Raw genomic sequence first — 9,872 nt, forward strand, 5'->3', positions numbered from 1 at the left:
CATCTAGTGGCCACTAAATGTATTCACTCTACCCTGTGCTGTATCTCATTCCCATCAGCTCTGATAGTACCCATCACGTTCATTAATAGTGTACGGGAAAAAAAGCATTTTTTCAAAGTTCATTTTTTTCTCTCAATAGTATATTCAATGAATACAAGGTTCATTAACCTCACGTTAATGGTATTGCTAAGAGACAGAGTGGAAAGTCAAGGATAACCCACCCAGCAAAATGATAGTTTATTACCTGGCCAACAGCCTCTGAGGGACACTCACACATCAATCAAAATACATTGAGCAGATTAAAAAACATTATAACACTGATCAGTTATTGGAAAGTATCTTAATGGCACTATCCACTTTGGGAAGCTTGTAGAGTTGAGAATAGCAGACAGAGGTGTAATGTGTTCGTATGCTTGGTAAGCCTTATGCAACATCTTTTTGAGTAGGAACCCATTACACCTCTTTGTTTGTCTGAACAAGCTTTTGGGAGAGCGTGATAGTTATCTTTTGAAGAGTTGAGAATAGCAGCCTGCTGATATCAGTGCCTACAGTGCTGCACAATGCAGTATTGTTTAGGGAGGTAGTGGTGTGTCACCTTAGTTCTTTTTTTATGTCTTTGTTTTAGTATGGTCAGGGCGTGAGTCCGGTCTATGTCCGGTCTATGTCCGTTTTTCTATGATTTGCTATTTCTGTGTTGGTATGGCCTGGTATGGTATGGTTCTCAATCAGAGGCAGCTGTCAATCGTTGTCCCTGATTGAGAACCATATTTAGGTAGCCTGTTTTCTATTGTGTTTCGTGGGTGATTGTTTTCTTTTTTCTGTTGTGTGTCTGCACCAGTCAGAACTGTTTTCAGTTGTCAGGTTATTGTTTTTGTTCAGTGTTCAAGTTCTTTATTAAAAGATATGGACACATACCACGCTGCACCTTGGTCCTCTTCTTCTTCCACTGACGACGACCGTTACATGGTGAATGTCAGAACAATATTCCAAGGGCATCTATGTTTAGAAGTCTCCCACACTTAACAGTTTTTCGACCTCATATAGAGGATAAATATTATCACAGGGAATGTGGGAAAGTCTTGTGAATACATTCTGTCGATGGAGTCCATAGTCTAGACTCTAGTATTACAAACAAAGACTACTGTACCAAATTAAGAGGGACCACTGTAAGAGTGTAGTCATTTCATAAGACTGAAATTGTGGCATACTCCAGTAGTTCATTAGAACACCATAACTATCATGGTTAAATATCTGGCCATGTGAAAAATACTAATTTCAGCAATGGCAAAAGGTGTACAATAAACCAAGATTAAAGTATGTAATATTGGCAAGGACTCGATAACAGTCATCAACGCATATTGAAACAGTCCAGACATATTCGCTCAAATGATTCCCCCTGGTGGTAGGAAATAAAACTGCCACGGCGAGAATGAGAGACATTTTGGGACTCGACCCTAGATGTAACCAGTTATACAATTTAATATACCGCAGTGTCAGTGTTTTCAACAGCCCCATTTCAGCCCTACATGCCTCCACTTGGAAAATAGATGTGTATCTGTTGTAATGATGTCATCACAGGTGTTAGCACTCATGATGCCGTGAGACATTATTATGTTTGTTGTTATTCTTGGCTTTTCTGCAGTTTTATGCAATATCTCAATATCACCCCAGAGACATTATCAATGTGCAATCATGATGTGCTTAGATAAAGAAGGGGTCACCTGTAGTGATAAAAGCAGTATGGCTTGTATATTCTTGTCTTTCTCTTTATGGGAGGCATTGGAACTGTGTATTTCCAATGGGCTGTTTTATGTGCAATAGGCTATAGAATATCATGCAATGACTGTAGGTACTGTCTGAGACCATACAAAAAGTGTGGGGAAAACAAGAAACTAAAAAGGAAAGTTGAGCCAGATTTATTGGAGGTGTTAAGTCAGGACATTCCACATCCACCTTCTCTATACAGTACCAGTCAAACGTTCCGACACCTGCTCATTCAAGGGTTTTTCTTTATTTGTACTATTTTCTACATTGTAGAATAATAGTGAAGACTTCACAACTATGAAATAACACATATGCAGCAACCAAAAAAACAGTTAAACAAATCAAAATATATTTTAGATTCTTCAAAGTAGCCACCCTTCGCCTTGATGACAGCTTTGCACACTCTTGGCATTCTCTCAACCAGCTTCACCTGGAATGCTTTTCCGACAGTCTTAAATGAGTTCCCACATGAGCTGAGCACTTGTTGGCTGCTTTTCCTTCTCTTTTTATTTTAAATTTTATTTCCCCTTTATTTAACCAGGTAGGCTAGTTGAGAACAAGTTCTCATTTACAACTGCGACCTGGCCAAGATAAAGCACAGCAGTTCAACACATACAACAGCACAGAGTTACACATGGAATAAACAAACATACAGCCAATAATACAGTAGATAAAATAAAAGTCTATATACAGTGAGTGCAAATGAGGTACAGTGCCTTGCGAAAGTATTCGGCCCCCTTGAACTTTGCGACCTTTTGCCACATTTCAGGCTTCAAACATAAAGATATAGAACTGTATTTTTTTGTGAAGAATCAACAACAAGTGGGACACAATCATGAAGTGGAACGATATTTATTGGATATTTCAAACTTTTTTAACAAATCAAAAACTGAAAAATTGGGCGTGCAAAATTATTCAGCCCCTTTACTTTCAGTGCAGCAAACTCTCTCCAGAAGTTCAGTGAGGATCTCTGAATGATCCAATGTTGACCTAAATGACTAATGATGATAAATACAATCCACCTGTGTGTAATCAAGTCTCCGTATAAATGCACCTGCACTGTGATAGTCTCAGAGGTCCGTTAAAAGCGCAGAGAGCATCATGAAGAACAAGGAACACACCATGCAGGTCCGAGATACTGTTGTGAAGAAGTTTAAAGCTGGATTTGGATACAAAAAGATTTCCCAAGCTTTAAACATCCCAAGGAGCACTGTGCAAGCGATAATATTGAAATGGAAGGAGTATCAGACCACTGCAAATCTACCAAGACCTGGCCGTCCCTCTAAACTTTCAGCTCATACAAGGAGAAGACTGATCAGAGATGCAGCCAAGAGGCCCATGATCACTCTGGATGAACTGCAGAGATCTACAGCTGAGGTGGGAGACTCTGTCCATAGGACAACAATCAGTCGTATATTGCACAAATCTGGCCTTCATGGAAGAGTGGCAAGAAGAAAGCCATTTCTTAAAGATATCCATAAAAAGTGTCGGTTAAAGTTTGCCACAAGCCACCTGGGAGACACACCAAACATGTGGAAGAAGGTGCTCTGGTCAGATGAAACCAAAATTGAACTTTTTGGCAACAATGCAAAGCGTTATGTTTGGCGTAAAAGCAACACAGCTCATCACCCTGACCACACCATCCCCACTGTCAAACATGGTGGTGGCAGCATCATGGTTTGGGCCTGCTTTTCTTCAGCAGGGACAGGGAAGATGGTTAAAATTTATGGGAAGATGGATGGAGCCAAATACAGGACCATTCTGGAAGAAAACCTGATGGAGTCTGCAAAAGACCTGAGACTGGGACGGAGATTTGTCTTCCAACAAGACAATGATCCAAAACATAAAGCAAAATCTACAATGGAATGGTTCAAAAATAAGCATATCCAGGTGTTAGAATGGCCAAGTCAAAGTCCAGACCTGAATCCAATCGAGAATCTGTGGAAAGAACTGAAAACTGCTGTTCACAAATGCTCTCCATCCAACCTCACTGAGCTCGAGCTGTTTTGCAAGGAGGAATGGGAAAACATTTCAGTCTCTCAATGTGCAAAACTGATAGAGACATACCCCAAGCGACTTACAGCTGTAATCGCAGCAAAAGGTGGCGCTACAAAGTATTAACTTAAGGGGGCTGAATAATTTTGCACGCCCAATTTTTCAGTTTTTGATTTGTTAAAAAAGTTTGAAATATCCAATAAATGTCGTTCCACTTCATGATTGTGTCCCACTTGTTGTTGATACTTTCGCAAGGCACTGTATGATAAGGGAAGTAAAGCAATAAATAGGCCATGGTGGTGAAGTATTTATAATATAGCAATTAAACACTGGAATGGTAGATGTGCAGAAGATGAATGTGCAAGTAGAGATACTGGGGTGCAAAGGAGCAAGAAAAATAAATAAATACAGTATGGGGATGAGGTAGTTGGATGGGCTATGTACAGGTGCAGTGATCTGTGAGCTGCTCTGACAGCTGGTGCTTAAAGCTAGGGAGGGAGTAAGAGTCTCCAGCTTCAGTGATTTTTGCAGTTCGTTCCAGTCATTGGCAGCAGAGAACTGGAAGGAAAGGCGGCCAAAGGAGGAATTGACTTTGGGGGTGACCTGTGAGATATACCTGCTGGAGAGCGTGCTACGGATGGGTGCTGCTATGGTGACCAGTGAGCTGAGATAAGGCGGGGATTTACGTAGCAGAGACTTGTAGATGACCTGGAACCAGTGGGTTTGGCGACGAGTATGAAGCAATGGCCAGCCAACGAGATCGTACAGGTCGCAGTGGTGGGTAATATATGGGGCTTTGGTGACAAAACGGATGGCACTGTGATAGACTGCATCCAATTTGTTGAGTAGAGTGTTGGAGGCTATTTTAGAAATGACATCGCCGAAGTCGAGGATTGGTAGGATGGTCAGTTTTACGAGGGTATGTTTGGCAGCATGAGTGAAGGATGCTTTGTTGAGAAATAGGAAGCTGATTCTAGATTTTGGATTGAGATGCGGTCCAACTCTGCGTTCCAACTCATCCCAAACCATCTCAATTGGGTTGAGGATCGGGTGATTGTGGAGGCCAGGTCATCATGCAGCACTCCATCACTCTCCTTCTTGGTCAAACAGCTCTTACACGGCCTGGAGGTGTGTTGAGTCATTGTCTTGTTGAAAAACAAATGATAGTCCCACTAAACACAAAACAGATGGAATGGCGTATTGCTGCAGAGTTCTGTGGAAGTCCAGGATCCAGTTGTAGAGGGAGGTGTTTATTCCCAGGGTCCTTAGCTTATTTATGACCTTTGTGTGCACTATGGAGTTGAACGCTGAGCAGTATTCAATGAATAGCATTCTCACATAGGTGTTCCTTTTGTCCAGGTGGGAAAGGGCAGTGTAGAGTGCAAAAGAGATTGCATCATCTGTGGATCCATTGGGGCGGTATGAAACTTGGAGTGGGTCTAGTGTTTCTGGGATAATGGTGTTGATGTCAGCCATGACCAGCCTTTCGAAGCACTTCATGGCTACAGACGTGAGTGCTATGGGTCAGTAGTCATTTAGGCAGGTTACCTTAGTGTTCTTGGGCCCAGGCACTATGGTAGTCTGCTTAAAACATGTTGGTATTACAGACTCGGACAGGGAGAGGTTGAAAAATGTCAGTGAAGACACTTGCCAGTTGGTCAGTGCATGCTCGCAGTATACATCCTGGTAATCCGTCTGTCCCTGTGGCCTCATCAATGTTGGCCTGTCTTACGGCTGAAATCCCGTTAACGGGATCTATATGACAACAGCCAGTGAAAGTACAGGGCGCCAAATTCAAACAACAGAAATGTCATAATTAAAATTCCTCAAACATACAAGTATTATACACCATTTTAAAGATAAACTTGTTGTTAATCCCACCACAGTGTCCGATTTCAAAAAGGCTTTACGACGAAAGCACACCAAACGATTATGTTAGGTCAGTACCTAGTCACAGAAAAACACAGCCATTCTTCTAGCCAAAGAGAGGAGTCACAAAAAGCAGAAATAGAGATAAAATGAATCACTAACCTTTGATGATCTTCATCAGATGACACTCATAGGACTTCATGGTACACAATATATGTATGTTTTGCTCGATAAAGTACATATTTATATCCAAAAATCTCAGTTTACATTGGCGCGTTATGTTCAGTAATGTTTTGCTTCCAAAACATCTGGTGATTTTGCAGAGAGCCACATCAATTTGCAGAAATACTCATAATAAACATTGATAAAAGATACAAGTGTTATGCATGGAATTATAGATATACTTCTCCTTAATGCAACCGCTGTGTCAGATTATAAAAAAGATTTACGGAAAAAGCACACCATGCAATAATCTGAGTACAGCACTCAGACACATAAACAAGCCATACAGATACACGCCATGTTGTGGAGTCAACAGAAGTCAGAAATAGCATTATAAATATTCACTTACCTTTGATGATCTTCATCAGAATGCACTCCCAGGAATCCCAGTTCCACAATAAATGTTTGTTTTGTTCGATAAAGTCCATCATTTATGTCCAAATACCTCCTTTTTGTTTGTGCGTTTAGTTCACAAATCCAAATTCATGAGGCGCAAGCACTAGGTCCAGACGAAAAGTCAATAAGTTCCGTTACAGTTCGTAGAAAAATGTCAAACGATGTATAGAATCAATCTTTAGGATGTTTTTAACATAAATCCTCAATAATGTTCCAACCGGACAATCCCTTTGTCATTAGAAATGCAATGGGACGCAGGTCGCTCTCACGGCCACGCGCTTGACCAGCTCATGGCCTTCGGCCAGACACCTGGTTGAAACAGCTCTCATTCACTCCCCCTTCACAGTAGAAGCCTGAAACAAGGTTCTAAAGACTGTTGACATCTAGTGGAACCCTTAGGAAGTACATTCGGACCAAATTTACACTGTATCTTGGATAGGCAAAGATTTGAAAAACTACAAACCTCAGATTTCCCACTTCCTGGTTGGATTTTTTTCTCAGGTTTTTGCCTGCCATATGAGTCCTGTGGTACTCACAGACATCATTCAAACAGTTTTAGAAACTTCAGAATGTTTTCTATCCAAATCTACCAATAATATGCATATCTTAGCTTCTGGGCCTGAGTAGCAGGCAGTTTACTCTGGGCACCTTATTCACCCAAGCTACTCAATACCGCCCCCCAGCCATAAGACGTTTTTGAGGTCTTACTCACATCGGCTGATGCATGATCACACAGTCTTGTAGAACAGCTGGTGCTCTCATTCATGTTTCAGTGTTATTTGGCTCGAAGCAAGAAAATAAGTAGTTTAGCTCATCTTGTAGGCTTGTGTCACTGGACAGCTCTCGGCTGTGCTTCCCTTTGTAGTCTGTAATGGTTTGCAAGCCCTGCCACATCCGACGAGCGCCAGAGCTGGGGATGTACGATTCAATCTTAGTCCTGTGTTGACGCTTGCCTGTTTGATGACTCGTTGGAGGGCATAGCGGGATTTCTTATAAGCTTCCAAGTTAGAGTCCTGCTCCTTGAAAGCGGCAGGTCTAGCCTTTAGCTCAGTGTGGATGTTGCCTGTAATCCATGGCTTCTGGTTGGGGTATGTACAGTATGTACGGTCACTGTGGGTACGACGTCATCGATGCACTTATTGATGAAGGAAATGACTGATGTGGTGTACTACTCAATGCCATCGGAGGAATCCCGGAACATCTTCCAGTCTTAGCTAGCAAAACAGTCCTGTAGCTTAGCATCTACTTCATCTGACTACTTTTTATTGATCTAGTCACTGGTGCTCCCTGCTTTCATTTTTGCTTTTAAGCAGGAATAAGGGGGATAGAATTATGGTCAGATTTGCCAAATGGAGGCCGAGGGAGAGCTTTGTATGCATCTCTGTGTGTGGAGTAAAGGTGGTCCAGAGTTTTTTTCCTCTGCTTGCACATTTAACATGCTGATAGAAATTTGGTAAAACGGATTTCAGTTTCCCTGCATTAAAGTCCCCGGCTACTAGGAGCGCCACCTCTGGGTGAGCGTTTTCTTGTTTGCTTATGGTGGAATACAGCTCATTCAATGCTGCCTTCGTGCCAGTCTCTGACTGTGGTGGTAAACAGCTACGAAAAATACGGATAAATTCTCTAGGTAGGTACTGTGGTCTACAGTTTATCATGAAATACTCTACCTCAGGCGAGCAATAGTTTGAGACTTCCTTAGATTTCGTGCACCAGCTGTTATTTACAAAAATACATAGTCCACCGCCCCTTGTCTTACTAGACGGCACTGTTCTATCCTGCCGGTGCAGTTAATAACCAGCCAGCTATGTTGAGTGTTGTCGTTCAGCCACATCTCCATGAAGCATAAGCTATTACGGTTTTGAATGTCCCGTTGGTAGTTTAATGTTTTCTAGCAGAGTGGAAGGAAGGGTTTATTCGATTGTCTACAAATTCTCAGAAGGCAGCCCGCTCTCCGGACCCTTTTTCTATACCTCCTCTTCACGCAAATCACGGGGATCTGGGCCTGTTCCCGAGAAAGCAATATTTAAATTATTAAATGTATATTATTTGAGCTGTTCTTGCCATAATATGGACTTGGTCTTTCACCAAATAGGGCTATCTTCTGTATACCACCCCCCTAACTTGTCACAACACAACTGATTGGCTCAAACAAGAAAATAAATTCATCAAATGTACTTTTAACAAGGCAAACCTGTTAATTTAAATACCTTCCAGGGTCTACCTCATGAAGCTGGTTGAGAAAATGCCAAGAGTTTGCAAAGCTGTCATCAAGGCAAAGGGTAGCTACTTTGAAGAATTTCAAATATAAAATATACTTTGATTTGTTTAACACTTTTTTTGGTTACTACATGATTCCATATGTGTTATTTCATAGTTTTGATGTCTTCACTATTCTACAATGTAGAAAATAGTCCAAATAAAGAAAAACCCTTGAATGAGTAGGTGTGTCCAAACTTTTGACTGGTACTGTACTTGTATATTGTGTCTTTGATGGTTGTGACAGTATGTTTCAGCGATACTCATCTATAATAACACTGACAATCTGTATGACCTGAACATTGGCTTTAAGGAAAAATATTGCCAGATGGGGAAGTGGGGAGGTCCTTAGGACTGTTAACAAATTGATGTCTTTCAAATTATCCTAATATATTGATTTGAGGGTGGTAGACAGTAATAAAATAACAAAATCTGACCTTTAAAGGATATGGAACAAGAGGAACAATCATGATCACAATCACTATTTGAACCTATACAAACTAAATTACCTCATTTAATTTGACAGATAATGTCATTGGTAAGCACAAAGAGGCATGCAACTTTCAATCTGTATATTTTCTTTCATGCACTGTATTCGCTATTATTTGAACAGTAGTCTTTTATAGCTAATGTACTTAGTCTGCCCATACCTCACTAAAATAACACAAGATATCCTGTATTTGATCATCAGTCAGGATCCTGTACATGCTTGTCCTTTCTGATCTGAGAGCCTTCATACTACTGCAGTCACAGGTGTGTGTAACAATGACTACACCTGCAGCCTTTGGGATCAAAGATGGGCGCTGAACACTTCTTCTTACAACAACATCAAAACGGGGTGAAAACGGATGCTGGTTTGTTACCAATTCTCAAAACTTTTTTTCTTCTCCATATCATGTGTCAAAGCCCATATTTGTGTAACAGGACTGAAGCAGACCATGCAAGCAGTGGAATATATCAGACTACCGCAGCTTGGAGGTTGTGCTCAGTGAAATTGACAGTGTGTCAGAGGCTTTCCCATACACAAGCTCTCAATTGGATGAAACACTACTATTTTCACATGTTGTGCAGGCAAGGAAGTGTAGCCATAACAACCTGCCATGTCACACTCAATCATCTTCAAGATACTAGAAAAATAGCGTACTTGTCTTCACATCAATTCTCAGTATTTGGTTTACCATTTATATTTTGTTTGTGTTAAGGCACCATTTTGAGTATGGGTGTATAGCTGTAGGTCAGATTTTGAGGTCAGGGGGATGTTGGGGTGGTGAGGTGGTTAGGTTCAGGCCATTCAGAGGTGATGCTGGGATTAGGGGATTTTAGAAAGGAAGTTTGGGTTAATGGGCTTCAGTTGGCATTGTAGAAGATAT

Source organism: Oncorhynchus clarkii, chromosome 3 (genome assembly GCF_045791955.1).
Source record: "Oncorhynchus clarkii lewisi isolate Uvic-CL-2024 chromosome 3, UVic_Ocla_1.0, whole genome shotgun sequence".
NCBI classification, from domain to species: Eukaryota; Metazoa; Chordata; class Actinopteri; order Salmoniformes; family Salmonidae; genus Oncorhynchus; species Oncorhynchus clarkii.